Below are 5,621 nucleotides of genomic sequence, written 5' to 3' on the forward strand. Positions count from 1 at the left end.
TTTACATATACACACATTTACATATAATAAAAATGTTTTCCTGAGTGTATAAACCACAAGCTTGGATCTTAGGGATGTTAAATAAAGATATATGTATGTATATATTTGAGAACTTGTTTTACCAGGGCTCGAAAGGGAGTGGTTAAATAAACCTCAAATTTCTCAAATGCAACTTAGCTAAGATACCAGGAAATGCACCTGCTTCTCATACTGTGTTGTTACCCTACTGCTACTTTACTAATAATTATAAGAAAAAAGAGATTAAAAAATCTTGATTACAAAAAAAGAGATAAAATCTTTATTAGAATACCGTATCTCAAGAAGAGATCAGAGGATGATTATTCTTTATTTTTTGAAAGATGGAACAATGAAGTATCCATGAATACACAGAGCATCAAAGCATTGATTTTGTTTCTGTTCAAATGGGAATAATTGTAGAAGAAAGAGTTTTGCTGAAAATAGGCTCTTAATTTATTTCTCCTGAACCAAAGTTAAATTTTACTAGTTCTTTTGATAAAAGCCCATGTTTAATCACTGATCCTTCACATCCACTAACTCTTTAATTTTTCTATTTCAAGCATGTCTTCTGAAAAAGTAAATCTCCTAGACCTTAAGGAATCAATTCCTCTACAATCAGTTAAGCATTAGGCAAGAATGTACTTGAAACAGATTAGGTGGATAACTGTGGCCATCAGCAGCAGTCCTAGCCCTCAAAAATGGGTATATCATCATCTCTTCACTTTTCAATAGACTTGGCAACTGTGTTTTTGGGAAACAGTACTTACTGAATCAGCGCAGTAGCAAAAAGATAATATAGCTGTTCTTTGTTACACAGAGACAGACCAGAGAAACCTGAGAGGGCGTGGTGGCTTTCAAATCTATGAAGCAGTCATTGTAAAAATAGGTGGTTGTGTGTCTGATCTCCTCTATAGCCTGACAGTCTTGTAATGTGATAGTAATAGCTATGGAGTTCCTAGATATCACCTTTTGCATCCTACTGTAGAATTACATATGCCCCTCATATCTTAGGTAGATGCCTTGGAAAATCAAGCTGCAACCTGAGACGAGTTCTAGTACTCCTGTTTCAATTCTTGGGATCATTCAACATGTAGGACACCAAGCAACAGAACTGCAAAGGTGACAGTGAGCTAGCTCTCTGTTTCACATGGGTTTTCTGTTTCAAGGTTTTGTTCGTAAATTGCTGCAGCAGTTCAACAGTCACAGCTTTCTTTGAAGATCATATTTGTTTCAAAGTTGAAAGCTAACAGTGATCAGTTGTTGAAATCTGCCAGCAGTGAATCTGTACTGCCTCGTTTTGCAGGGGTTTATTAACAAAGGATTTTATTTATATCGCTTTCTTTGTGCTGTTATCAGTTTTCACCTACACACTTAGAACAGGATTTTTTTTCCTTTCCTGAGAAATTACTAGGATGTAACCAAGTACCAGAGAGATTCAATCTGCAAAAAGTAGTATCATTAAATCCACTAAAATTTAAGACAGAATATTAACTCTCTTCTCATTACCTAAACCTACAAATAAAGTGTTAAACATGTATGTAATTATTGTGTTGCATTCGTTGTTTTGCACAAATTACGTATTTTCACTGTTGTCTCATTAGACCCTCATACCATGTAGAAAAATAGAAGATAACGTTCTGATCCTAGACTTCAAGTGACAATTTGTATTGTCACTATGTACACTTGCCAGTAGCCCACAGCCATCTTTCTCATCTTTCTGGTAATCACATGAAGAGATTTAAGGCTAAGATTAGCTGAAGAGATAAGAACTGAGGGGAGGCAGCGGGAGACTCTAGTAATGACATACGAGCAGGGAAAAAGTGAGAGTTACTGCTTTGGCTCAAACACAGTGCCTGTTGTGAAGGAGAATTAGCATCCCTAGGTTAACCCTACCTCCCTTTGTGAGACACCTGTTGGGTCCTTTTTTTTCCTCTCTTCCTGTCTTCTTCCCTGCCAACAGAAATCTCTGTGATGCAGACTAAAAATACACACTGGAAGTAGCAGTGTGGGAAAGGCAGGAGGTTGCCCATATGCCAGTGGTTTTGTTTCGTGATGCTCACACAGTTTGTATAAATACTTGATTTTCCTTAGGCAGGGGACCAAGAGAATGGATTTTAGCTAAGAGGAAAGTGTGTTCTTTTTTCCTTCTGTTTTTCTTCAGGCTAGTTTATTCATTGTAATAATTTCTGTTTTCTGCTTCTAGCTTAGTCAAATTTTCAATTCTTTCACTGACTTGAACTTTTTTCCTCCGTATACTTGAGGTTTAAAACATTAAAGTAAATATTATGTTCAAGTCCTCAGGTTATGTTAATGTATCAACCCTTTAATTTCTTCTAATCTGGGATCAGAACCTCTAAAGTGTTTACATTTGCTGTTCCAGCCAAGTGTCCAGAGTACCTTTGTATAGTGTTTAAAGGAGCTTCATGCCAGCATTGTGAGCGGTGTCTGCCAATGCAGAACTGATGCTACAAGATCAAGTGATGTGATCAAAAGAAGAGAGGCTGGTGAAGTTATCGAGGCATCACTTTACCTGATGTTTATTGCTACAGAAGGCAGCAGGCAGTTTCCTTGCTTTCACATAGTTCAGCTTATAGGAACTTAATGAATTTAGGCTGGGTGTATTCACCATACTGACTTTCTCAGAAAGTTGTAGCTTTCCTTAAAGGATTTTTTTTGTTATTTCACAGTTTCAAGAAGTCAGACAGAACATAATTTACCATGTCCTGTATACGTAAATAACTGCTTTAAACGCCTGTGATCTCTATTTTTTAAATAAATGCTTTCAGAATGATTGAGAATTTAAATAACACAAAGTGGGAAACTACAGAATAGCCTACTTCCTGCAAGAAACAAGTGTTAAATAATAAATGCTTGTATATTCCTTTATAAATAATATATTCTTACTTGAATACAAAATAAACTTTAAGAAAAACTGTTGTCTTTTTGTAATGTATTTGTAGCCAACTGTACCTAGTCAAAAAGAAAGGATCAAAATCATCTCTCAACTGTTTTGTTCCTTAGTGAGTGGCTAACTATAAATCACAGTTATGATCACAAAGAGCAGGTATGATGGGACATTATGAAGTCAAAACTACATACAAAGGGAAGAAATTTTACCTTTTAAAGAAAGTACTCTTACCTTCCTTTCCCTTTTCTCTACAGCTAATTTAGGGGAAAAAACCACAGCATTTTGTTTTAAGTACTGCCTTAGAAAATACCATAGTTTTCAATGCTCTTCTGTTCTTCGCATTTTCATCTCTATGTTTCGATCTTTTCTCTTAAAGGATAATTTGGTATCTTGTTTCTACACTGATGCTATGTTCAATGTCTTCTATACAATGCAGTGGGTGTTGTCAAATGTAAAGGGTTGTTGTAGCTGTAATTTCATCTTTCTCACAGATGGCAAAATCTTCTGGTGAAAATTTTCAGACTCATATTTATGCACCTCCTCATCCTGATTGCTTTAGAAATTGCAATGAAGCTAATAATTTGGAAGAATAAAAGTTATATCAGTGTTTAAAAATTATTAGGCTTTAAGGTTCATTTTAAATGCTCATCTTTGAAAATTCTAATTGCATTATTGCTCTTCAGGCTTTGAATTAAGCCAATCAAACTCATCTTATTGAAATTATCCTGAATTATCTGTTAATTTTTGCTTTACTGTTCTATGATTCATTATTATTTACTTAAAAATCAGCACTGGAAATGTGACAGTACCATGACACTTTCTCTAAGTAGCTGTTGAACTCTTAATAGTTCTAGGTACTCTGCAGGTCAATCTCACACATGCACAAACAAATCAAATTGGAAATTGCTGGCAAAGATGCTCCTGTGACTTATATTAGTCATGTGAAGGCTTCAAGGAAAAAAATTGGGCATGTTCTATGTACAGTAATGAATATGCTGTGAAGATTGACCAAAGTAAAGCAAGTACAGTTCTCAAAGTTGGCTTTCATGCTTGGTTAAGGCTACAAAAATCCCTAGCTGAGGACATGAACAGAAGTCACTAGTCAAAATTAGTAGAGTAAGAAGCAGGGCAAGATTACTTAAGACGTTGTAGACACTGTAAGGTTCAGAGAACACAGAGAGCATATTTTTTCATTTAAGGGAACCTTTTGAATGCTGTATTTGAATGAGCTAAGCAGAGTATGCAGGAGCATTTTGCCTGAAATGTCAGCGTTTCAGTGTTTGCCCAAACCAGCTAAAGTGACTGAAGTATCTGAAGATAGCATTGAACGGCTTTCATGGTGTTGAGGATGCTGGATCAGGGAGTGTCAGGACAGTTTGCTGTCTGTGATCACAGATGGCACTGCTTTCCCTGCAAATAAACTGTGTCCTTTCTATAAGCTGTTTTGCAAAACATCTCAGATGTCTCAGACCAGCCTGTCTTATACAGGTGTTGCTGCCAAAGCTGCTGGAAAAACTCGTGGTATATAACGGTGCCCTGGGTTGTGCAACAGTTGCATCAGAGGCTCTGTGTCTGAGAAATGGACTGAAGCAGAGAGCCTGCATGGCTGTGGTATGCCTGAGAAGTTAGAGCCAAACAGAATCTGAACACAGCTCAAACATACAGACGAAAACAGGGTCTGATGAGTAGCCAGAGAAAATGGTGACATTGGTGGTGCGGTGACATGATGATAGTGAGGCACCAATGCCCCGGGCAATGGGGGAATGTATGTAGAAAGTCATGGGGATATGCCATTAATGTTTTTGAGGCCAGTCATCTCGCATCAGGCAAAATGAGACACACACACATATACTCAGTTGTAGCTCATGAGTTCCTGATTTTTTCTCATACATTAAGAAGGAAAAAAACCCATAAAATAATCAGGGCATTTTAAAAAGCTTTAAATCAAAACCACATTGACCTGCCTTGTAATGACAATTCTATTGTCAAATGTAACTGTTCTGAAGTATGATGTCTCCTGGACCACAGGGAGATAAATTTGCATGAGTCTTTCTCTATATATCTGGACAGTCAGAGTGGGTTTCATCATACTGATGTAGATGTCTGATATGTAGGATACAGGCATTTACATCTGAGGTAGTCATCTAGTCTCCCTTTCTAGTCAACAAAGGGGCAAGGCACTCCAGAGTATGATTCATTTCATGTAAAGTAGGTCAGATGAATTGTAGCCTCAAAGTGTCTGTTCTTCCTCATTGACTGTGACAACAGTTGAGGGTGAGTCGCTGAGCTGTCCATGCCTACGTCAAAAGTGCAACACTGAAACCCTCTCCAGAAGATGAGTCATGAGAGCTCTGTATGGTTGCTTTTTGTTATTTTTATTTATCTATTCATAGTAATGTTTAACTGTAGGACTGTAAAGTGACAATGCACAAAACCTATGTACCCATATTATCTAAACCAGAGTATGAAAGCACTGGTAGTATCATTCTTGTTTAATCTTGCTTATTCTTATTAATTTGAATAGACCTTACAGATACATACTATGAAGTGTTAAATAATTTTGCTGTTTTCTAACAGTTTAGCTCATTGCTCCCTGTACATCAAGTGTAATTTACCATGGTGAAGTACATCTTTACGCTTACTGATTAGCATGAAATTTAGGGCAAGACAAACATATCAATTTCAATGAGAAAAA

Source organism: Geospiza fortis, unplaced genomic scaffold (genome assembly GCF_000277835.1).
Source record: "Geospiza fortis unplaced genomic scaffold, GeoFor_1.0 scaffold166, whole genome shotgun sequence".
Lineage (NCBI taxonomy): Eukaryota > Metazoa > Chordata > Aves > Passeriformes > Thraupidae > Geospiza > Geospiza fortis.